Source organism: Lynx rufus, unplaced genomic scaffold (assembly GCF_022079265.1).
Source record: "Lynx rufus isolate CCGP_SWC_20201006 ecotype Redwood Valley unplaced genomic scaffold, mLynRuf1.p SCAF_1, whole genome shotgun sequence".
NCBI classification, from domain to species: Eukaryota; Metazoa; Chordata; class Mammalia; order Carnivora; family Felidae; genus Lynx; species Lynx rufus.
In genome coordinates this window covers 234754758-234780388 of record NW_025814823.1, presented here as the reverse complement: position 1 = coordinate 234780388, position 25631 = coordinate 234754758, and the positions used below count along the sequence as shown (strand labels likewise).

The 25631-nt window shown below is 50.4% G+C and overlaps 1 pseudogene; it reads left to right on the top strand.

Annotated features, from left to right (window-relative positions):
• Positions 1 to 1206: 1206 nt before the first annotated feature.
• LOC124523825 (uncharacterized) lies at positions 1207 to 1404 on the top strand (annotated as a pseudogene).
• Positions 1405 to 25631: the final 24227 nt, after the last annotated feature.

Below are 25631 nucleotides of genomic sequence, written 5' to 3'. Positions count from 1 at the left end.
CCCTGTGGACAGCTGGCCCGGACGGTGGAAATTCTCATCACGCAGCAACCAGTGATGAGAGCCGCCCGGCTTGATGTGTTTCGATGGTGAGGCTGAAGCCTCCTGGCTCGTGAAATGTGGAGGTTTGCCGTCGGCCTTGGCCTTCGCGGTCGGCATTTACGCTTACCGTGCGGGTCCTCGCCAAGGCGGGCTCTGGAAAAGCACGCTCCAAACCCAGCCGGTAGTTGTAGCTCCATCTTGACTCGCCCGGCTTCTGGCAGCTTCTGCCGTCTTCCTCTGTCCCTGGCGCCTCCTCCCCTCCCTCGGCCCTTCTCCCGGTACACGCAGGTGTGGGACACCGGGGCCTCCGGCCAAGGCCACGCAGGTGGGCCTGACGCTGAGAGGAGGCTGACGTCGTGAGCACTTGGTGGGTCGGCATGGCTGGGGCACTGAGCCTGGACCATTCATGGACGTGAGCTAATGACTTCAGGGACCTGGCACGCCGTCACCACCCCCGCCGCCAGGGCGCAGGGGTCCTTCCCACCTCCAGAGGAACAAACGTCGCACAGAGAGGCTAAGCACCCTATGTGCCGCTTTTCAAGAAACTCAGATGGGCGGGGTCCACAAAGATCAAGATATAATGAATGGTGCTGAACTCTGTCTGGAGTACAGATCAAAGCAGTTGGGGTGTTCGGGGCTGGCCTCCCTCGCTCTTCGTGTCCTGGATTTTCAGCTCGTTGCAAAGTTTCAGAAGACCCCAGGGATAGGTCTGGTGCCGGGAAGGGGGTCCTGCCTGAGTTTGGGAGGCCCTGACACCCTCGGTCTCCACCTGTGTGTCCCATGTCTCTTGGAGCGCCGAACGAATGTCGGCTGTCCTCGGGGGCAACCTCGTCCTCCATGATCTCTGTCCACCTTTTCTGCGACGGGCCCCTTCGCCCACATCACGTGGGTCCCTTCTCCCCCCAGAGCCACCTGAAGGTGTCCAGAAGGATTGTTTTTGTCTCTTCTGGTGTTCAGTCCTGGAATCATCACTGGCCAGTTGATCTTCTCTTCCTTTTGACATCTGCTATATCATGGCAAGAAAGTGGCATTTCCTTTTCAATTTCCTCTTCCTAATAGATCACGAGCCTTCTGGAGGCGGGGAGGGGGGATGCTCCCAGGATCGTCACCCTGCTGGGCGCCACCCAGAAATTGCCTGAGATGCTCACTGGTTTATTATGGGGACGTAGCTTTGCGCAGTGGCAGTATCGTAGCCAATGAGGTTTATCCGAGGCGCGATTATTGCTAATTGAAAACTGTTATGGGGACGTGGTCACGCTTCCCTTGCTTCCGTTATTACATACCAAAGAAAGTCTGGAACAAACAGACAGCAAAGCTTTAGTGAGTGAAAAATTTTTTCACATTACCAAAAGCAGCAGCAAGTAGATTTAAGACTCAAGGTGCTTTTTTTTTTTTCTTTTAAGGAAAATTGGAATCCAGATATGAACCAGAATTTTTATTCTAATTTTTTTTAATGTTTATTTTTGAGAGAGACAGATAGAGCCTGAGCAGGGGAGGGGCAGAGAGAGAGGGAGACCCAGAATCCGAAGCAGGCTCCAGGCTCTGAGCTGTCAGCACAAGGGGCTCAAACTCACAGACCCTGAGATCGTGACCTGCGCCGAAGTCGGACGCCCAACCGACTGAGCCACTCAGGGGCCCCTGAACCAGGATTTTTAAAATACCAAGTCCTCCTTTTAGCTGTGACCAGAGGGTGGAGTTCGGTGTTTCGATAGCGTGCCTGCCGCTGTCTGCCCTGGAAGAAGGAAAGCTGAAGCCGGGAGGGAGCCACGTAACGGCCGACGCTTTGTTTCGGCTTTATCGGGTTCCTGGATGGGCTGTGTCCGCCGACAGGTGTCCCCCACTGCCCGCTGCTGCCTGCTAGGGGGGCGAGGGGGTGTCAGGTGGGCATCGCAGTCTACCCCCCCCCCTGCCCCCTCTCCGCTGTCCCGTCCTTCCAGAAGCTCTGGCTGCTGTCTCCCTGCAGGGAAGAGAGAGGGCGCCCTTGCCTCACTGGTAGGCTCCCTCAGCCCTGCAAACCTCCACACCCCTCCCTCCCTCCCTCCCTGGCCACAGGGCTCACTCACCCCTGGCCAGAGGGTCCCCTGAGGGTGGGTGGGTGCCCCCCAAAGGTGGTCTGTGAAATAAGTTAATATTGGAAAGGAAACCATGTGCTGTGGTGAAAGACAAGTACGGGGAAATCAGGCTGCCACTTTTTTTCTAGAACTGAAAAAAGGAAAAAAGATCTGCAAAATCCTAAGAGTGAAGAATATCTTCTGAGGACTCCAAATCCACTCTACCACTCGAACCAGCAAACTCCGCCCTGGAGGGCGGTGGGTTTTATGGCCACAGCTTCACAGATTCATTATGCCGCCCTTATATTTATTATAAAAATCTATAACTGATTTGTTATAAATACTGAAGAAATTACAAGAGTTATGAAGCCAATTCCCTTTTTGCTCCTTGTGCTACTGCTCTTCAAGGCCCTAAAAATGGGGCCTGTGGACTCGGATGTGGAGACCTTGGCGGGGAAGGGCTTCTCTTCCAACTGGAGGAAGGGATCTGGTGAGATTCCCTCAGGTTAGCAGTGCAGTCGTTGACTCACGTCCACAGACGGTTACATCTGGCGAGATCCAGGCATGGGGTCTTGTCCGGGCGGCTGGATTCAGAGGTGCGCAGAAGGAATCTGCCTGCCAGGGCCTCCCAGCGTGACCAGCAGGGACTGGGCTTGGAGCAGCGTGCGGGGAAGCGTTGAGAGACACGCGCGGTCCTTAACCATTCCCAGGGGTCACCTCTAAGCCCCTGTGATGTCCTGCCCGACAAGAGCGTCTCTGTTTATACAGGGCTCTGGGCCCTGACAGCTGTCAGGCGGGCAACGTGATTCACGGGGGCCGCGGGGCCCACTGCCTCGGTTTGACCTGCAGAGGGGCTGAAGCCTGAGAATTGAGGTCGGCCACGCACAAAATCCCTGGACCCAAGGCTCTGGGTGAGCTTCCCCGGCTGGCAGTGCTCCACCTGTGTGGCCACGCGTCCCTGCTGTGAGAATTCAGGGCCGTCCGCACAGCTCCCCGGAACGGGCCCTTGGAAGCTTGTGTGCCGTCTGTCCTGGGCTCGCCCCTCGAGGCTTTGCTGGTTACGGCCCGTATCCTGCTGCCGCTGTAAACCCCAGTATCTCAGCATTTCCGAGTGCTCTGAGTCTTTCTAGCAAACCACGGAAACCGAGGGGGATCTGAGGACCCCAACAATACTCCGGGGGCTGCTATTCGCAGACGGGGCTTGAGGATGAGGGCAACAGAGGGGATTCAGCACGGAACACGTTCCTGCGTCGCGTTCCTGGTCCCGCTGCTGCTGGGGGGCAGGGCCAGGCTCCAGGGACGGGGGGCAACGGAGGGGATGTGCGGGGTCCCACTGTCCTCTAGAGCCATCCACGGGCTTCCTTTGTAGTGACGGGCACGCGCGCAGGAACTTCCTGGGTGGGGGTCTCTCATTTGCGGTGCTGACAGCAGGTGACCGGGTGGGTGGGGTGCAGTTTGTGGACTCAGAGGTTGGGGTGCACGGCTCTTGCTCCTCATCTTGTGGGGGAAAAACTGGGGAGCAAGGTGGCCTCGTGCCCCCCTCACCTCCCCCTGCCTCACCTCCCCCCGCTTCACCTCTCCCCCCCCGTCTCACCTCCCCCCACCCCACCTGGGCCCCATCTCACTTCCCCCACCTCACCTGACCCCACTTCCCCTGGGCCCCACCTCAGGTCACCACATAGGCCACCCGCTCGGCGGCTGGCCTGAGTCCTGCCCCCAAGATGTTAGGTCAGTTTCCTGGGGCCACTGTAACAAAATATCACAGACCGGGCGGCCTGGATGACAGACCTTCATTGTCTCATGGTTCTGGAGGCCTGAAGTCCACGGTCAAGGGGTCAGTGGGCTATTTCCTTCTAAGGCGCCTGGGGAGAATGCATTCCAGGCTACTCCCCTAGTCTCTGAGGGTTTCCTGGCCATCTCTGGCACCCCTTGGCTTGTGGACACATCACCCTGTCTGCCCGCACCTGCACATGGCCTTCTCCCTGTGTGTGCGAGTCTGTGTCCACATTTCCCCTTTTTATAAGGACACCCGTCAGATGAGGGGCCTCCCCTGCTCCAGGGTGACGTCCTGTCAGCTAGTTACATCCACAACAGCTCTATTTCCAAATAAGGTCATGGTCCAAGGTACTGGTTAGAGCTTCAGTGGGAGATTTTGGGGGGGATTTGGGGGGGCGGTTCAGGCCCGTAGCAGCTGCCCGTGTCCTCGTCCCCCAAGCCTGTGACGTTGCCGTGTGCAGCAAGGGAGACTTTGCAGATGTAATCAGTTAAGGAGCTTAAAATGGGGAGACTGCCTGGGATGATGTGGGTGAGCCCTGACTATAATTACAAGTATCCTACGGGGTGGGGGGAGGTAGGGGGAGGTCTGACGACAGAGAAAGAGAAGCCAACGTGGTGATAGAAGCGGAGATCGGAGTGACGTGGCCACAGGCCAAGGAATGACAGCAGCCACGTGCAGCTGGAAGGGTCGAGGGGCAGGTGTGACCTCCGACCCCTCAGAAGGAGCCGGCCCTGCCTCAGCGCTAACCTGCGAACTGAGTTTGGACTTCCGGCCTGCGAAACCGTGTGGGGAAGGATCGGTGTCATTTTGAGCCACCACGTCTGTGACCATCTTTTACGGCGGCTGCGGGCTGACACGTCACCCCTCGGGCTTCCCGAGGCGGGAGGAAGGGCCCTGGGCCCGGCACTTGTGCCCTTAAGTCCTTTTGCTCGCGCTCTTGGTTCACAGGGAGACGCAGGGGCCTCCCCGAGGAGTGAGAGAAAGTGCTGACGTGCGCTTCCTTAAATTAGGTGAACGTGGCACCCTGTTGTGCAGGGCAGTGAGGCCAGAGCCCTGGGGACAAAAATCACTCACAGCTCCGAGCACCTAACTGGCCTGGCCTGCCGTCACAAGGAGGTCAACCCAGCACGCGTCCTCCTTTGGGAGGGCCGGGCTTCAGGCGGCTCTGAGGTGACGGAAGGGACACGGCCCAGCTCCTGCCTCACTTCCAGGCCTCCGGGGGGGGGGGGGGGTCGTCCTCACACACTCAGATGTCCCACGTGGTGACATCTGCGACCTCTCTCAGCACGCGCACGGGGACAGACACCAGAGGGGCTCGGAGGGGAGTGAGCCTCTGGCCGCCACTCACACCGTCTCAGGAGGCGGTCCTGGTGCCCCCCGCGGCCTGGACGCGGGAATCACCCACGTGTCCAGAATAGCTGTTCAAGCCGAGGTCTTGGAAATGCTTTTGCGTGGTGACAGGGCGCATGCTACTGGTCAGCATTCCTAACACGCGCTCCCCAAGAAACAGACCATGGCGCACGTCCCCTCCAAGGGGGGACTCCGCTGTGGGGGGGTGCCATCTTGCTTTTCCTTCTGTTGCTCTTGGTTGGTGCCCACGTGCGTGGGCAGGGGGCTCGGCATGGCAGGGTCAGGGTCCGGGGTTGCTTGCACCGGGGACGGCTGCCGGAGGCTGAGCCCCACGTGGCTTTGGCCCGCCTCTCTTTGGTCAGTGCGCAGCCTGACGCTGGGGGCTACGGGCTCATGGGTACGTTCTGCTCCGCTGCCGTGGGCCCCGGATACTTGATGTTCGCGTGGGGTTTGGTGGGGTTTGTGGTGGGGGGTTCACAAGCCCCGTCCTGGGAGGGCCCCGGCTATCTGGGGGGCGGCGTCTCCCTTTGCGGCGTTGGAGGTGAGCCGTGCCTGGTTCCCCGGCTGTTCCTGTACCTCTGGTGCAGCTACGACATTAAGGCCTCCAGGGACAGCTGCCGGGGCTCTCAGAGCTTTTCCTCAGCCAGCCCGGGGAGGGATGGGCACAGTCCCTGGTGTTCCCAAGGGTGGTGACTGGAGGGAGCCCCAACTTGCTGAGAGGGCCAAGCATGGCGGTGTGCTGTGGCCGTGAGAGCTGGTGATGTGACTGGCCTGTGCCTACACTGGTCCGGGCAGGGCTGCGGGGATGCTGGCATCCACCCCACCCCCAGGCCCGTGGTCTCTCCGCGACAGCTGGGAGCTCTTGTCCTTGTCCACCTGGAAGCACTACTGAATCTCCAAGACCCATCCAATGTCACCTGCATGAAGCCCACCTGCCCCCAGCCTGACTCTTGCAGGCAGATTGATGACTTAGAAGAACTGCACAGGGGGTGCCTGGGGGCTCAGTCGGTTGGGCGTCCGACTTCGGCTCAGGTCATGATCTCACGGTCTGTGGGTTCGAGCCCCGCGTCACGCTCTGTGCTGACGGCTTGGAGCCCGGAGCCTGCTTCACGTTCTGTGTCTCCCTCTCTCTCTGCCCTTCCCCTGCTCGCGCTCTGTCTCTGTATCTCTCAAAAATAAATAAACGTTAGAAAATTTTTTTAAAAATTAAAAAAAAAAAAAAAAAAAGAATCACATGCTTGTTTCCCGGCCCAACACCCTCCCCGCCCCAGGACAACATCCCGCTTCAGAGACTGCATCTGGGAAAGGCTCGAATGATGGAATTTGATGGAATGGGTGTTAATGGTCGGTGACGTGTATGGACATGTGCACTCACCTCTACGGGCGTGCATGCGTGTGTGTGCACACTTATACGTACACGTGTGTGCACACCTATGTGGGTGAGTGTGCAGGGGGCAGGAAAACACACAGTCAAACTCAACGCAGAGCTTGTCAAATAATCACCCGGCGGCTTGTGATCGGGCCCCGTTGGTTCTATCTTCTTCTAATTGCATTTTCTTCCTGAAACAATTTCAGCTAATTTCTGTGTGACAGGATTTCAAGTGGAACCCACCTGACCTAGAAAATGACAGGAACGCTGATGATCTTTCCAACTTAACCTTTTCATCCTGACTTGACCTTTCCCTTCTTGACGTGAAGGAAGAGAGTAGGCCCCTGGCTGGTATTGATTGAAGGCGATTACACAGGCCCGGCTCTGGAGGACGAGCTCCTTGGTGGCAGAAAGGAGGCGGCCGTGTGTGGGCTCTCGGGCCCCTGCAAAGAGGCTGTCCAGCCAGAAGCACATACATACATACACACAACACGCTAGCGGTCCACACGGGGCTCACTGTGCCCCAGGCACCGCTCTGAGCATTTGGCTCCTCCTGATGTGTTTAAATGCCCGTCACGCCCCAGGACATAGCGATGGTAAGATCAGCAGGTTGGTGGGGAGGGGGAGGAGGTAGGAGACGTGCGTGACCCCCCTTCCCCGAGACCCTCACCTGCAGCTCAGCGGCCTCTGCCCCCAGGCCTCCTGGCTTGCCTCTTCTGCCCCTTTAGCACAGCAGGTGCACAGGGCTGGGAGGGGTGCTGTGGGCCCAGCCGGGGCTCCGTAAGCGCTGAAGCCCCAGGGCCTGAAAAGCCCAGACGCACATGGCTGTCCTGCATAGAAACTCACCAGAGGCTGTCCTAGCGTCCCCAGGCCGCCCTAACAAAGTGCCACACACTGGGAGGCCATGGTCTTTCAGAAGTTTCCAGGGGAGCGCCTTGCCTGGACTCTTCCAGCCCGTCACAGCGGCTGGCACTCCCTGGCGGGCCCTGACTTGTGGCCACCTCGCTGCGATCACTGCCTTCGTCTCCCCATGGCCGCCTTCCCTCTGCGTCCGTGTCTGTGTCCATTTCCCTCCTCTTCTCAAGACACCGGTTTGGGGTTAGGGCCCACCCTGATCCAGTTAAGACCTCGTTTTAATTTACCCAATGACATCCGCAAAGACCCTATTCCCAATCAACATCCTACTCTGAGGTTCCTGGTGGATGTGCATTTTTGGAGGACGCAGTTCAGCCCCACACCCCAACCCACTGCTTTCTCTCCCCAGTCCTCGTCAGCTTGGCCACTGTGACAGATGCCACGGGCTGGGCGGCTTCCGTGGCAGACACTTACTGCTCACGGTTCTGGAGGCTGGAGGTCCACGGTCGGGGCGCCAGCGGATTTGGTTCCTGGCTGGTGCCTGGCTGCCTTCTCACTGTCCTCATGGGGCTTTTCCTTGGTGCATGCCTGCGAAGGGAGAGATCGGTCTCCCTCTTCTACAGAAAGGACACTAATCCTCCACCCTCCTCCAAACCTAACCACCTGCCACAGGCCCCACTCCTAATGCCATCCCACTGGAGGTTAGGGCTTTGACACAGGACCTTTGGGGGACACAAACATACAGCCACAATGCTCCCTCCCTCCCTCCCTCCCTCCTTCAGATGAGGTAAGCAGTGGCTTGTTGGCGGACGTGGTCATGGTCCCAGCTTCTGTAGACGTTGCCTCCTCATGCCGGCAAAGAAGGGACCGCACGGCGGCGAGGGCTGACCATGGGGAAGACACAGGGCGCTGTGGGGCAGCGAGGGGGAAGGGGGTCACGTCTTCAGCAGCGCATCCCTCTGGGCACCAGTGATACTAAGGCTGTGATGTGTCATCGGCCTCGTGGGGAGCAGGACAATGGGCCTGCGTCTTCAGGGTGGGGCTCAAGCTCAGGGACCATTCCCCTGCCCCTGCGGGGGTCCGGTGCTCCTACTCTCTGAGAGGGAGTTCGCGGTGGATGTCAGATGCAGCCTGGTGACTGGCCTGGCGTTTGAGGGCAGACACTGAGGGCAAGGGTGAAGGGGCTCCTTTCCCATCTCCTCGGCAGCAGGTGGAGCCCTCACTCGGGCTCCTGCTTGGGAAGGGCTTGAGTTCTGGAGCCCGCCAGCCCGCTGGGGGTCCACCGTGTCTCCTAGGTGAGGTCTCAGCCTGGGACCTTTCTCGTCTGTAAAATGGAGATAAAATAATATCTGCCTTGTGGGTTGTGTGGAGGATGGCGAGGCAATTCCTGTGCAGAGTAAGTGTTCACTGTTCTGCTGTTCCTACTTACCCACTGGGTCCCCTCACTCTTCTCCTGCTGATGTCTTTTTTTTTAATTATTTTTTTAATGTTTATTTTTGAGAGAGAGAGAGAGAGAGAGAGAGAGAGACGGACTATGAGCGGGAGAGGGGCAGAGAGAGAGAGGGAGACACAGAATCCGAAGGACGCTCCAGACTGTCAGCACAGAGCCGGACATGGGGCTCGAACCCACCAACTGCGAGATCGTGACCTGAGCCGAAGTCGGACGCTCAACCCGCTGAGCCCCCCAGGCGCCCTTTCACCTGCTAACGTCTTATTCCTATTCATGGAATCATGCAGTGACGTCACCTTCTGTGTCTGCCCTATTTCACTGAGCAGAAGGGAGAAGTAATTCATTCCTTTTCCTGGTGGAGCGACACTGGACTGTGTGGATGTACATTTCATTTATCTCTTCATTGGCTGATGGATATTTGGGTCATGCCCACTTTTTTTAGCCATTTCGAACAACGCTGCCATGAACATTCACGTGCAAGTTTCTGTCTGGACGTCGGCTTCCACTTCTCCTGTGTATACACCTGGGAGTGAAATGCTGTGTCATATGATGACTCGGTGTGTAACTCACCGAGGAACGGCCAAGCTGCTTTCCAAACCGTCTTTACCATTTGACGTTCCCACCAGCGATGTGGGAGGGGCTGGCTCTCCCCCATCCTCACCGGTACTTGTGATTACTCGAATTTTCAATTCTAGCCACCCTAGGGGGTATGAAGCCGTATCTCATTGTGGTTTTGGTTTGCGCTTCCCTTCTATGCAAACACGTAGACATAAAGCAGAGCAGTGGCTGCAGGTGGGGAGAGGGGGAGAATGTTTGGGAATTGGATGGTTGGGGTGTTTGCACAACAACACGGCCAGTATCAAAACCACTGAACTGTGCACTTTAAGATGGTGAATTTTATCTCGATGACAAAATGTCTTATTCCTCCTTTGAGACACAGCTGTCACGCCATCACCCCCAAGAACCTTGGAGGGTCTTCCTCCTCCTTACTTACATCATTCGTGCTGCGACCCTCCTCTCACCGTGCTGTGGTGTGGACAACGGATCCTTCTCACGTGTAAATTTACTGCCAATGACTTAACTCTTCACTGCCGTCCACAGCACATAGCAGTTGGGAAGTTTCTTGAAGCGCGATCCTTGGGTCACGAGTGGGGGAGCAGCTGGCTAGTTTGTGAGGTGGGTCCCCCCGCACCCAGTGGGTCCTTGACACAACTCCTCCAAAAAGGATCGAGTACCTACCTAGAGGTAACGGAATTCGGGCTTCTTTGTAAGAAGGGTGCTGACGGAAACCAGTCACTTGCGACCATGTTGGATGCAAGATAGAGAGTGATGGGGGCACCCGGGGGGATCAGGTTAAGCATCTGACTGTTGATCTAGCTCAGGTCAGGATGCTATGGTCCGTGAGATCGAGCCCCATGTCGGGCTCTGTGCTGACAGCTCGGAGCCTGGAGCCTGCTTGGGATTCTCGGTCTCCCTCTCTCTGTGCCCCTCCCCTGCTCGCTCTCTCGCTGTCTCTCAAAAATAAATAAACATTGGAAGAGAGAGAGAGAGAGAGAGAACAATGCTCGTCGGCTATAGAATAGAAGTTTCGGAAAAATGAAGCTGACGTGTCCAGTCGACAGGCGGCTTGGGTCCAGGAATGTAGGACTGCTCGGGACTCCTGTACAGCGTGTGTAAACGCAGCATCACTTGTGAAATCCTCCCAGGAGTGTCCCTTTGTTTGTTTACTTGAGAGGTAAAGCTTTCCACAAACTAAAAGGTTGGCAAACGTTGAGTGGAGCACAGACACAGGAAATACCCATCTGACGGAATGGGGGTCCAGGAAGAAGCCGGAGCAAACGCCTGCGTGAGGCGCTGGGGGCAGGGGACTGGTGGCCGGGGGCTGGGCTGCAGCTTTCAAGGGCCCTGCCTTCAGTGCAGAGGGCGGGAGGTCTTTCTCCGCAGGTGCCGCCCCCCCCCCACCCCCGGGTGGATCCGGGAGGGGAACAGAGCCACCTCCGCCGGGGCTGACTTGCCCCTCCCAAAGCCAGGAAGCAAGGGCGCCACCCAGTGGCCGGGGCGGTTCCGTGGCCGATCCTCCTGCGTTGAAAACTGGAAAACCCTGGAACCAACCTAAAGGCGCCTCCAGGGGGCGGTGTTTAGATAAGCTGAGGTGCAGCCAGCCCCGGAAATACTTCCGGGCCCTTAGAGACGAGGAAAAGTACCCAGGATGCGTTTAGTGTGTGTGTGTGTGTGTGTGTGTGACCCCAAAGCACAGAACAAAACGGGGCGGGCACAGCCCACCATGGATGCCCTCCCCACCCCAGTGGGCGTGGCTGGATGCTTTATTTTTTAAGTCATGTGAACGTATTCTTGTATTATTCCTGCAACAAAACCACAGTGTTAAGGACAGCCATGCGCTTACGTGCTTTCCCTCCGCGCCATAAGGTTTTATTTATCTCGCTACCAACAGTATGTTTGTGTATGAAGAGTGAGCAGCCCCACCCCCCGTTGCCCTCAGGGAGTCACCGAAGCCCCTTCTTCCCTTTCTAGAGCGCAGGCTGGGTCTGACTGCCCAGAGAGGCCTCCGCCTTCCCCCCAGAACGCACAGCAAAGGAGGGAGAGGGGTAGAGGAAGGGGACCGGGTGGGCGGGCAGCTCCGCACCTTCTGGAGTCCTCCCGCACGGGGGGACCTGCTCCCAGCTGCCGGGCAGGTGGCGCCCTCCATCTGCCCCTTGTCCCGAAGCTTCCACACCAGCCCCGCCAGCCCCATAGGCAGGAGCAGGGTGGCCGGGAGCGAAAACCACGAGGATGGATGGCCCCGCAACGCATTTACTGGGGTCCAGGGTCTGCCCCCAACCCTGGCCCCAGCGGGCGGGGAGCAGACCCAGGCCGGGCACGCTCGCCTCGGGCCTGGCGACAGGCTGGTGGCACCGGGGACCGACTTCCAGCATGCTTCTCTTGGACCACATCTCCCCCGGTACCTGCGACCAGGCACCTGGGGGTGAAGGCACTTCAGGCTTGTGCACCTGCGCCCAGATGGGCGGGGCCAAGTGGGGGCGGGGCGTGCACCTGTAACAGGAACCCATCCTGTCCCAGGGAGGGAGCGCACTGAAGTCCTCTTTAACCGACTTTTCAAGCCTTTGCTGAGCACATAAAGTGTTCTGTGCTGAGCACGTGAAGCATGAAGTGTTTTGTGATCAGAAGGGCTGGGCGAAACCAAAGTCATGTCAAGTGTGAAGTCACCGTGATCGACATTTGGAGAGTGCAAATGGGAAAGAACGCAGGCCGCAGACAAAGCTGCCCTGCTTTGTATCCTGTGTGACCTCAGCCAGGTTACTAAACCACTCCGTGCCACCTGCACTCCTTGTCTGTAAAGTGAGCACAGTACTTAGCCTCTGCGGATTTGGGTGAGGAGTTTCAGTCCATCCTTACAAAGCTCTGGGGTGCTTCCTGGCTCACAGGACAAGCCTGCTACCCCAGCAGAGGGAGGTCTGGGGACAAGCCTGGAATGTGTCTCTTCTTGATGAAGGAGCTGACGGTGGCCGTTTCCCTGTCACTCAACGTGTAGACAGGGCGCCGTGGCAAACCCCTTCCGTGCGTGATGCCGGTGGCCTAGGTTCGCCAGACGATGAGCCGGAAGAAGGGACCCAGTGTGCTGCTGCCTGGTGCGTGTGCCCCGGAGACGCTGGCCTCTGTGGCCGTGTCCAGTCCCCTGTCGTGGGTGTTGGCGATTCTCCTGAACGTGACTCCTGTCGCTCTGTTCCTGGAGTGTAACACGAGAGCCTGGCTCTCTGCCCTTCTGGGGATTTTGACGGCCACCTGGCCCCTTATGGTAAATCCCTCGCTGCCCAGTCCGGCTAGACGGGACCATCACGCACGTCCCACACAGGTGACAGTCCGCAGACATCGAGGGAACCTTGGAGCATCGGTCGGGTGGGGCTGAAGCTCCTACTTCTTATCCTCCGGGGGGCGGGGGCCTGGCTTACGTGAGCCTGGCCACATCATTCCAGCCCGATGTCTGCCTTTTCGAATGTAAAGATCATTCTTTTGAGAATAAACGTAAAATGGATGTGCTTTCAGGTAGCTCGTGATGGAAAGGTCTGAGAAGTATTACACCACACCAACAAAAAGAAAGCGCAAAGAGACAGCATCCCCGAAAGCATACAAGAAGATAATAGAAGACAAAACCCACCGGTTATGACAGCGCATGTGAATTAATGAGCTAACATGGGGAGGGAAGGCGATATGACGAAGAAACCACAACAGATTTGTAAAGGAACAGTCAGCACAGAAAAGCGGAAATCTCTCTAGAAATCAGATGAAACCCCGCCTTTCCTGAGACCCCATTCTCACCACCAATATGGCAAAGATACATAATCCCAACATCTCTGCACACATTTTCCTAACGGACCCTCACGTCTCCTACCCGTCAAAGTGCAAATCGGTGCCGTCTTCTTGGAAGGCATTTTTTTTTTTTTAACGTTTATTTATTTTTGGGACAGAGAGAGACAGAGCATGAACGGGGGAGGGGCAGAGAGAGAGGGAGACACAGAATCGGAAACAGGCTCCAGGCTCTGAGCCATCAGCCCAGAGCCTGACGCGGGGCTCGAACTCACGGACCGCGAGATCGTGACCTGGCTGAAGTCGGACGCTTAACCGACTGCGCCACCCAGGCGCCCCATTGGAAGGCATTTTTAAAATACATTTTGGGGCAAAGTTTTCTTTAACCTTCAACACTAAAGTGCTTCTTGGAAGTAACCTTCAGAAACTTCCCGCCAGTTTTGTAGCCAGATTTCAAATATTTAGTTACAAATTTTATTTGTATTAATGAGTAACTGGCTGTAATGTAACTCACCCTGAACAGATCGGTGTCAGAGTCCAGTGGGGAGACAAAAGCCACGTGCTTATTGGAACAGGGAAACTCTCAGGCAACGAATTCTAACAAGCAGGAAGTGATGAGCCACTAAAAAGGACAAAAATTCGAAGGGCTGTAGGAGCAGCAGAGACTGAGAGCAGGTACTGCCTCTGGGCCACGGGCTGTCTCGCTCCCATGGCAGTGTTGCCCCCACAGATTTTGATGGCTTCCTGTCTTACATTGAGGTCTTTTGTCCATTTTGAGTTTCTTTTTGTGGATGGTGTAAGAAAGTGGTCCAGGTTCGTTCTTCTGCATGTCGCTGTCCAGTGTTCCCAGCACCACTTGGTGAAAAGACTGTCTTTATTCCATTGGGTATTCTTTCCTGCTTTGTCAAAGATGAGTTGGCCATACGTTTGTGGGTCCATTTCTGTGTTCTCTATTCTGTTCCATTGATCTGACTGTCTGTTCTTGTGCCAGTACCATACTGTTTTGATGATTACAACTTTGTAGTATAGCTTGAAGTCTCGGATTGTGATGCCTCCTGCTTTGGTTTTCTCTTTCAAGATCGCTTTGGCTATTTGGGGTCTTTTCTGGTTCCATACAAATTTTAGGATTATTTGTTCTAGCTCTGTGAAGAATGCTGGTGTTACTTTGATAGGGATTGCATTAGAATATGTAGATTGCTTTGGGTAGTATCGACATTTTAACAATATTTGTTCTTCCTATCCAGGAGCATGGAATCTTTTTCCATTTTTTTGTGTCTTCAATTTCTTTCATAAGCTTTCTACAGTTTTCAGCATATAGATTTTTCACCTCTTTGGTTAGATTTATTCCTAGGTATTTTATAGTTTTTGGTGCAATTTTAAATGGGATCGATTTCTTGATTTCTCTTTCTGTTGTTTCATTGTTGGTGTATAGGAATGCAACCAATTTCTGTGCATTGATTTTATATCCTGCAACTTTGCTGAATTCATGAATCAATTCTGGCAGTTTTTTGGTGGAATCTTTTGGGTTTTCCATATAGAGTATCATGTCATCTGCAAAGAGTGAAAGTTTGACCTCCTCCTGGCCTATTTGGATGTCTTTTATTTCTTTGTGTTGTCTGATTGCAGAGGCTAAGACTTCCAATACTATGTTGAATAACAGTGGCAGGAGTAGACATCCCTGTTAGTATCAATGAGTTTTTCCCTATTGAGGATGATATTAGCATTGGGTCTTTTGTATACAGCTTTCATGATCTCAAGGTATGCTCCTTCTATCCCTACTTTCTTGAGGGTTTTTATCCAAACAGGGTGCTGTATTTTGTCAAATGCTTTCTCTGCATCTATTGAGAGGATCATATGGTTCTTGTCCTTTCTTTTATTGATATGATGAATCACATTGGTTGTTTTGTGGATATTGAACCAGCCCTGCATCCCAGGTATAAATCCCACTTGGTCGTGGTGAATAATTTTTTTTTAATGTATTGTTGGATCCGATTGGCTAATATCTTGTTGAGGATTTTTGCATCCATGTTCATCAGGGAAATTGGTCTATAGTTCTCCTTTTTAGTGGGGTCTCTGTCTGGTTTTGGAATCAAGGTAATGCTGGATTCATAGAAAGAGTTTGGAAGTTTTCCTTCCATTTCTATGTTTTGGAACAGTTTCAAGAGAATAGGTGTTTAACTCTTCCTTAAATGTTTGGTAGAATTCCCCTGGAAAGCCATCTGGCCCGGGACTCTTGTTTTTTGGGAGATGTTTGATTACTAATTCTATTTCTTTACTGGTTATAGGTCTGTTCAAGTTTTCTATTTCTTCCTATTTCAGTTTTGGCAGTGAATTTGTTTCTAGGAATTTGTCCATTTCTTCCAGATTGCCCATTTTATTGGCATATACTTGCTCATAATATTCTCTTATTATTGTTTTTATTTCTGTTGTGTTGGTTGTGATCTCTCCTCTTTCATTCTTGATTTTATTATTTGGGTCCGTTCCTTTTTCTTTTTGATCAAACTGTCTAGTGGTTTATCAGTTTTGTTAATTCTTTCAGAGAACCAGCTTCTGGTTTCATTGACCTGTTCTACTGTTTTTTTTTTTTCATTTCGATAGCATTAATTTCTGCTCTAATCTCTATTATTTCCTGTGTTCTGCTGGTTTTGGGTTTTATTTTTTTCCACTCCTTAGGGTGTAAGGTTAGGTTGTGTATCTGAGATCTTTCTTCCTTCTTTAGGAAGGCCTGGATTACTATATACTTTCCTCTTATGACCGCCTTTGCTGTGTCTCAGAGGTTTTGGGTTGTGGTGCTATCATTTTCATTGACTTCCATGTACTTTTTAATTTCCTCTTTAACTGCTTGTTTAGCCCATTCATTCTTTAGTAGGATGTTCTTCAGTCTCCAAGTATTTCTTACCTTTCCAAATTTTTTCGTGTGGTTGATTTTGAGTTTCATAGTGTGGTAGTCTGAAAATATGCACGGTATGATCTCAATCTTTTTGTACTTACTTAGGGCTGATTTGTGTCCCAGTATATGGTCTATCTGGAGAACATTGCATGTGCATTGGAGAAGAATGTATATTCTGCTGCTTTAGGATGAAATGTCCTGAATATATCTGTTAAGTCCATCTGGTCCAGTGTGTCATTCAAAGCCATTGTTTCCTTGTTGATTTTTTGATTAGATGATCTGTCCATTGCTGTGAGTGGGGTGTTGAAGTCTCCTACCATTATGGTATTACTATCGATGAGTTTCTTTATGTTTGTGATGAGTTGATTTATATATTTGGGTGCTGCCACATTTGGCACATAAATGTTTACAATTGTTAGGTCTTCTTGGTCTATAGACCCCTTGATTATGATATAATGCCCTTCTGCATCTCTTAATACAGTCTTTCTTTTAAAGTCTAGATTGATATACGTATGGCTACTCCGGCTTTCTTTTGTTGACCATGATAGGCGGTTCTCCATCCCCTTATTTTCAATCTGAAGGTGTCTTTAGGTCTAAAGTGGGTCTCTTGTAAACAGCCTATAGATGGATCTTGTTTTCTTATCCATTCTGTTACCCTATGTCTTTTGGTTGGAACATTGAATCCATTGATGTTTAGAGTGAGTACTGAGAGATATGAATTTATTGCCATTTTGTTGCTTGTAGAGTTGGAGTTTCTGGTGGTGTTCTCTGGTCCTTTCTAGTCTTTCTTGCTTTTGGTATGTATGTATGTATGTATGTATGTATGTATGTATGTATGTATTTATTTATATTTTCATCTTTTCTCCCCTCAGAGAGTCCCCCTTAAAATTTCTTGCAGGGCTGGTTTAATGGTCACAAACTCCTTTAATTTTTGTTTGTCTGGGAAACTTTTTATCTCTTCTTCTATTTTGAATGACAGCCTTTCTGGATAGAGAATTCTTGGCTGCATATTTTTCTGATTCAGCACATTGAATATATCCTGCCACTCTTTTTTGGCCTACCAAGTTTCTGTGGATAGGTCTGCTGCAAACCTGAACTGTCTTACCTTGTAGGTTAAGGACTTTTTTTCCCTTGCTGCTTTCATGATTCTCTCCTTGCCTGAGTATTTTGTGAATTTGACTATGATATGCCTTGTTGATGGTTGGTTTTTGTTGAATCTGATGGGGGTCCTCTGTGCTTCCTGGATTTTGATGTCTGTGTCTTTCTCCAGCTTAAGAAAGTTTTCTGCTATGATTTGCTCACATAACCCTTCTAGTCCTATTTCTCTCTCTTCCTCTTCTGGGACCCCTATGATTCTGGTTGTTCCTTTTTAAGGAGTCACTGATTTCTCTAATTCTTAAATCGTGCTCTTTTGCCTTAATTTCCCTCTTTTTTTTCTGCTTCACTATTCTTCATAAGTTTGTCCTCTGTATTGCTGATTCTTTGTTCTGCCTCATCCATCCTTGCCACTGTGGCATCCATTGGAGATAAGCTTAGTTATAGCATTTTTTATTTTATCCTGACTAGCTTTTACTTCTTTTATCTCCCCAGAAAGGGACTCCAGTTAGTATTCTTATTATCATGATTCTAAATTCTCTTTCAGACATCTTGCTTGTATCTGTGTTGGTTAAGTCCCTGGCTGTCATTTCTTCCTGCTCTTTATTTTGGGATGAATTCCTTTGTTTTGTCATTTTGAAAGGAGAAAAGGAATTAATGAGGTAAAAAAAATTAAAATTAGAAATCATTAAAATTAAATAATTAAAAACAAACACACACACTCAAAATCGAATAAATGATGCTAGATCCTAGGTGTGTTTAAGTCTGGGTTCTGAAAGGGGCTTGATAGATTAGAGAAAAAAGGGGAAAAAAAGAAAAAGGAAATCACTTGAAAATTTGAAAAAATGAATACACTGAAGTCGACTAAAATGAAATTGATGGAAGTAAAATAGAATTTGAAAAAATTTACACAAAAGTAAAAATATAGTAGAAAAAAATTTTAAAAATATTTTAATAAAAATTGAAGATAAAAATGAATGTTTTTCTGTATTCAAGAAAAAGAAAAGAAATGAAAAAGAGAATAAAGAAAAAAGAAAAAAAAGAAAGAAAATCCAATAGCTGGATTGGCGAACAGACTGAAATACAACTGAAATTGCTTTGTTTTCCCCTAGAAATCAAACTACGAAGTGCTTTATGGTCTGTAAACTAAGCAGACGGTGAGACTTCTGCTCTTGAAGAGCGAGGTTGGCCCAGTTGGGCGGGGCTCAGTGTAATGGCTCCGCTCTCCACCAGATGGCGCTGGTAGCCTCCTGTGGTGGAGTGTTGAGGCGCTCGTAGGTGCCTATGCGCCTGCGCGGGAATGGTAAAACTGGCGTCACCCAGCCACCCGGTCTGTTCTCCCGGGTCAGCAATCGCGCACCCGTCCTCTGTCTTCAGCTCTCGTCCGCTCCCCGCTTTTTCACCGCCCATGACCAGGCCCCAGGCAGCACCTCTCTCCCGAGTTTTGTCTCAGACGCGGCTGTTTTCCCCGGCCCCTTACTCCCCAAGGACCGCGGCCTTGACCCGCTCCGCCCCTCTGCGGGAGGGTCTCCCCAAGCAATGGCCGAGTGTCGGCCGCACCCAGGAACGCCCGCGGGACCCTGCTGCTGCTGGTGCCCTGAGACTGCGGCCGGGTGCCAGCTCCCCCCCCCCCCCCCCAGAAAAAGTTCGCGAGACAGCGTAGCAGCAGCTTTTCAGGGATGATGGAAAATCGCAACACACACCTGGCACCAGGCTTCACCCTCAACGACCTTGTTCCAGCACCAGCGAACGTGGCCGCCTTCCGGGGCCTGCCGGGACCGGGGGGCTTCAACAGTCTCCACCATCTGTCCTTCCGGCAGTGGAACCGCTTCTCCCCGTGTGGCCCGAGAACCTCCCGGACCCCACTCGGCTCCCGGGGACTCGCCCTTCCCACCAGAGCACCGCCAGGTAGGGAGCTGCGGAGTTGCAGCCTTTGCGCTCCCCTTGTTTACAGTCTTAATGGAATTTAAACCCTCGCCTTTCCCCCTTCTCCCTTTTTAGTTCAGTCCCTGTGGCTGTTTCCACTTTTCCACTTTCTCTCCAGCTGCTTTTGGGGGGAGTGCTTTTCCCGTATTCTCCCCCGTCCCCCCAGTCTCTGTCCTCTCTCCGCTCACAGAAGCACCTCCCTTCCTGCACCTTCTCGCTCCCCAAGTTCAGCTCTCCGCGCCGCGTACCTGCTGAATTCTGTGGTTCCGGTTGTGCAGATTGTTGTGTTAATCCTCCAGTCAGTTTTCTAGGTGTGCGGGATGGTTTAGTGTTGGTCTGGCCGTATTTCAAGGATGCGAGACACGCAAAAAACTTCCATGCCGTTCGGCCATCTTGGCTCCTCCCATGATTATTTATTTTTTGAGAAAGAGGGAGAGAGAGAGAGAGAGAGGGACAGAATGTGAGCAGGGGAGGGGCAGAGAGAGAGGGAGACACAGGATCCAAAGCAGTTTCCAGGCTCCGAGCTGTCAGCCCAAGGCCTGACGCGGGGCTCGAACTCAAGAACTGAGAGATCACGACCTGAGCCAAAGTCAGACGCTCAACCGACTGAGCCACCCAGGCGCCCCTGCCTGTTTTTATAAATATGCTCGTACTGGAACGCAACCCTATTGCTTACATATTGTCTTGGGCTGTTTTCACGACACAGTGATGGAGTTGAGCGGTTGTGACAGCTACTGTGTGGTGTTGCACCCCCAAAGGCGGAGACACAGGCTTTCAGAGGAAAACAAGTGCTACGGTGGGAAAGAAAGCCTGTTTTAATTTGCCCACAAACACTTCCTGGTCTTTTCCACCTCAGCCCCTGCATTAGGTGAGGGCCCACTTTCCTGGCACCCGCAGAACTCTCGCTCCCCCCTTGCTTCCCCACTCCTGGGTCTGCCAGGGGACTAGCCCAAGCGCCGTGTCAGAACCAAGGCATCCAGTTGAGCGTGACTTAGGGTCACTGCAAGCTAGCACTGAAACTGATAAGCTCTGCAAATAACAATTCAAGCCCCTGTTCATAATTGAGGCTTCAAACGTCATGTGCGGTCTCAGGGCAGCATGGCCACAGGGAGGTGGCAGGGAGCAGGGATGGGGACTGCGTGTGGCACTGACTCGGTGCCCCCAGTCCATGGCGGTCTAGTCTGGACAAGTGGATTTCGATGCCCCAGACTGGGGAAGCAAAGGCATGGCGACCCAGTGCAGCGCAGGCTGCCCGGGGAAAGTGAGGCACGAGGAAGAGGCTGTGCGGGCAGAGGCTGGGAGGTCTGACGTGGCCCAGAGTGCCGACCTCGGCGCTCCTGATTCCACCCTCTGGGCTAGTTCAGGGCCCCACCCGTCTCTCTCCACTGTGCCTGGCTCACGGGTCAGCAGGTACCCTGTGCGTGCTTCCTGCACGCCTAGGTTCCAGGTTGACGTGACCATCCTGAGAGCGACCTGACAGTCAAATCCATGACACCCTGAAATCAGCCCCCAGAAAGGGGAGCAAAATCAGCTGGACTGGGGAGGCTTTCTCCTGGCGGGCTCTTTTACGGGGGAGGAGAAGGTATTTCAGAGACCCTTCTGCCAGCAGACTCCCCTCACGTCTCCTTGGCCAGCATCGGTCACCTGCTTCCGGCTTGTCAGGGACGATCCCGCCTTCTCTGCCATGAAGGGACCTCTGCCTGGTGGCTGAACCAAACTGGGGGTCAGTTGCTGGGGAGGCAGGTGGGAATGGTTTGGGGCAGGCAAGGAACGGTGTGAGGGGACATGGAATCCCACCCTGTGGAATCCCCCCCACAAGCCCGACAGAATTACCCCTCCAGGGCCCGTTGCTTCCGGGCTCTGCGGGGGGCCGGGTGGATGGATGGAACGTGAACTTCAGGTGTCCGTGCTCTGAGAGTCTGGCGTGGCGGTTCTCCACCCCTGGCCGTTCCCGACACGCGCCTGGGAGCTTGTGAAACTATTGCGATCGGGACGTCGTTCCCAGAGATCAGGATTTAATTGGGTTGGGTTTGAGCCGGGATGTCCACGTTTTAAAGTTCTCTGCATTTTTGGTGTCCACCCAGGGATGGGCTCCGCGACTGAAGGGGTCGCTTCCCCAGATAACATTTATGGATTCACAGCAGTTTCTGTGTGTTGGCTTCTGAAACCGTAGGAAGGGTTTGACTTCTACGATCTCTTCGATCTGCTGGTCCCAGGGTTTTGTGATCCTGTGTCCCAGGGTTTTGTGATGCTGTGGGATCCCTACTGGTGCTTGAGGCCACAGAAGCTTCCCAAAATAGCATTGTAATTTTGGCTGTGTTATACCTGCAGCTGGGAAGGGAGCAGGGTGCCTACAGGGAATTTCAAAATTCGTGATGAGCTCATTTATTTTTTATTTTGTTTTATTTTATCTTTTTAAAAATTTTTTTTAACGTTTATTTATTTTTGAGACAGAGAGAGACAGAGCATGAACAGCGGAGGGACAGAGAGAGAGGGAGACACAGAATCTGAAACAGGCTCCGGGCTCTGAGCTGTCAGCACAGAGCCCGTCGTGGGGCTCGAACTCACGGACCGTGAGATCGTGACCTGAGCTGAAGTCGGACGCTCAACCGACTGAACCACCCAGGCGCCCCCATTTTATTTTTAGTTTTTAAATTTTATTATTATTATTTTTTATTTCCCCCACCACTGCATGTGCAGCCATGTGAATTTTCAGAGGCTGAGCCCGTCCATGCAACTAACCACCAGCCACAGCAAGACACAGAGTTTGCCAGCCCCCCGGAATGCCTCCTCGTACTCCTTTTCAGGCACTACCCTCTGTCCCCCAAGAGTAACGCCTGTCTTGACCTCTGGCGTCATTGATTGGCTTTGCCTGGTGTTGGACTTGGGGTCGGTGGCACCACACAGGATCTTCTCTTTTCCATTTGGCTTCTTCCACTCCACTGTGTCTTCGAAATTCATCCATAATGTTGTGGCTCAGGTTTTACTCATCCCTGTGTGCCGGGGACTGAATGTGTCCCCCTCACCCCTGCTCCAAATTCATATGTTGAAGCCTAAACCCCCAATATGATAGTATCAGGAGGTAGGGCTTTGAGAGGCGATTAGGTTATAAGAGTGGAGCCCTCATAAGTGGGAGCAGTGCCCTTATCAGCGGACAAAGGGACCAGAACTCTCCCTCGGCTCTCCACCATGTGAGGACACGATGAGAAGTCAGCCATCTGCAAACCTGGAAGCAGGGCATCACCACCCCATCTGCTGGCACCTTGATCTCGGACCTCCAGCCTCCGGAGCTGTGAGAAACGCGTGCTTGTCGTTGAAGCCACCCTGTCTTTGCTGTCCTGTTACTAGCCTGAATGGATAAAGACACCGTGTTACATTCCATCGTCCGAATACAGCAGAACACATTCTTCTTTCCTCTTGATGTACCCTTGGGCTGTTTCCAGTTTGGGGCTATTTTAAAGCTACCAGGAACATTCTTACATTCATCTCTGATTTTTAGTAAGTGGTATTAACTTGGATCTGTGTCATCAAAACTTTGAAATGCTGTTGAGGCCATTTAGGAGGAAGGGGACACAGGACATGTGCCTGCAAGAAATCTATTTGGTTTGGATGCAATGTACAGAATGACACGATCCTGGCATTCAGATTTAACTGGGCTGTTGGATTTTAAAGACGTGCTTGGCCGCTGTTGTGCTACCTAGGAAATGGACAAATGCAATCTGTGCTGGGCAAGTTGTAAACGTGGCACTGCTGTGGCTTGTCCTCAACCCTCCTGGCTCAGGGGTGAGTGGGAGGGGCCGTAAGTGATATGTAAAGATGGAATGGAGGCAGGAGATACTCACGTGTGTGGAACTCACCTGAACTGTGGGTGTGCATCCTGAGGTACACCTGGGCCACCCCACAGAGTTCCTGCTCAAGCTGAACCTTGCCTTTTGGAAAAATAACACGAATGTTCATAGATGATTTCTGAAAACTATGTAATTAGAGCAAATGACTGTGTTTTCCAAAGTTCCTCCGGGTTTGAAAAGGCTGCACTGGGAAAAAATAAATATTATATTCCATTGACTTCATGGAGGTGAAGAGATGTTCTACCTCATCTGGAAAATACCACATTCATGTTGATGTCTTACTGGTTCTGGGGTACCTGTGTGGCTCCGTCATTGGGAGCGTCTGACTTCAGCTCAGGTCATGATCTCATGGTTTGTGGGTTCGAGCCCCAGGTCGGGCTCTGTGCTGACAGCTCAGAGCCTGGAGCCTGACTCAGATTCTGTGTCTCCCTCTCTCTGCCCCTCCCCTGCTCACGCTCTGTCTCTCAAAAATACAAAAAATATTAAAGAAACAAAACCAAGCGAATCTCTGATCCTTTAAGAAAATCTTATTGGTTCTTCAGTTCAGCCACTCACTTGAACGATGTAACACTTTTTTTTTTTCACCTACTAAACTAGTTAATCATGTAGCTGAGCATTTTTGCAAAGCAAGACTTCATAAGGGTTGTTTCACTTAAATTTAAAGGTCATGTAGGGCGTAGGGATGAACTTCAGTTCTGAACACAGGAAGAGACACGCAGCACAGTTTGGAAAAAGTAAGTTCCTAATGGGATTCATGATATTCAGGGTATCTTGCTAACTTCTTCCTTTTTAAAAATACATTTTTAGATTAGTGAGTTATTTGAAGATAAAAACCCTTGCAACAATCACCCACATTAAGAAATAGGATTTTGTCAGCCTCCCAGAAGAATCTTGTCTATCTTGGCCCTATTGCTAGTTTGAGTTATTAAAAATCATAAATCAGCTTAAATTGTATCAAATGTTGCTGTTTACATCCCTTGAATTAAAAATACGATTTTTTCTCCTTAGTTTATGTTATGATAACATTATGAATTGGACTGATTGCTTCTTGAAAAAAAATTTTTAATGTTTTTATTTATTTTTGAAAGAGACAGAGTGCAAGCAAGGGAGGGGCAGAGAGAGAGGGAGACACAGAACCCGAAGCAGGCTCCAGGCTCTGAGCTGTCAGCACAGAGCCCGATTTGGGGCTCGAACTCACAAACCGGGAGATCATGGCCTGAGCCAAAATCAAGATGCTTAACTGACTGAGCCACAAAGGTGCCCCTATTTTTCTTCCTCATAAGTGCAATTTAATCCTTTCTCCCCACCCCCAACTCCCCGCCCCTCTGCCCAGTTCCTGCAATGGAAACTTAAATAATTGATTTTTCAGCCTTTATTCTTCCTTTAATACTTGCATATCATAAATGATATTATCATTTATTATATATTATATAATATTTATATTTATACTTATTAAATTTATGTTTATTATTATATTTATATAATTATAATTATATTATATATATAATTATATAATATAATTATAATATATAAATGATATAAATTTTATAATATATTATAAATATATTATTTTTTATAATATTTATATTACAAATATATATTTTTATTTTATTTTATATATTTTATTTATTTATTTATTTTATTTATTTTTATTTATTTTATTTATTTTATTATATATTATATAAATATATAAATATATTTATATATTATATATATTTATATATATTATATAAATATATAAATTATATAAATTATAAATTATATAAATATAATATAATTATATAATATATAATATAATTAGTAATATATATTTATATATTATTATAAATATAATAAAATTATATTTATTATATTTATTATATATTATTATATATTTATATTTATTAAATTTATTATGTATTATATATTATATATATTATTATATATAATATATATAATATATATTAATATAAATATTAATTATCATTTAATATCATAAATTTCCCATTATTTTCTGTGTCTACCATTTCTTTTGAGACATCAGATTTTTGTCTTAGTTTTGCTTATTTGAAGGCAAAGTATTGTTTCTTTGGCTGCTTTTAAGGTTTTCTTTTTTTCCTTGATTTTCAGCAGCCTGACATTGAGGAGACGCATCCGTGACATTCTGTTTATTTGTTTAGCTTGAAGTTTACTGCATTTCTCCAACGTGTGGGCTGATGTCTTTCATCAGTTCAGATGGTTCTTGGTCATATCTCTCTGAATGTTTTCTCCTTCGTTCTCTCCCCTGTCTTTCTGGTAATCCCATTATATTAATTTAGCGCTTTTGAGTACATCGCACGCGTCTCTTAATTTTTAAAATATTTTTTCTTACATTTTAATCCCGATCTTTCAGTTTGGGTGCCTTCCAGGTCATGAATTCTGGAGATTTTCTGTGTCCCAACTGCCGTTAAAACTATTCATTGAATTCTTAATTTTGGATTTTGTGGCTTTAAATTCTGCAATACCTATTATTTTTAAAACTAAATTCCAGTTCTCAATTGCAATTTGCCATCATTTCATTCATACTGTCTCTTATTTCCTGTTTTCTTTCTTTTTTAAGTTTATTTTATTTTGAGACAGAGAGTGAGAGTGCACGTGTGTGAGCAGGGGAGGGGCAGAGACAGAAGGAGAGAGAGAATC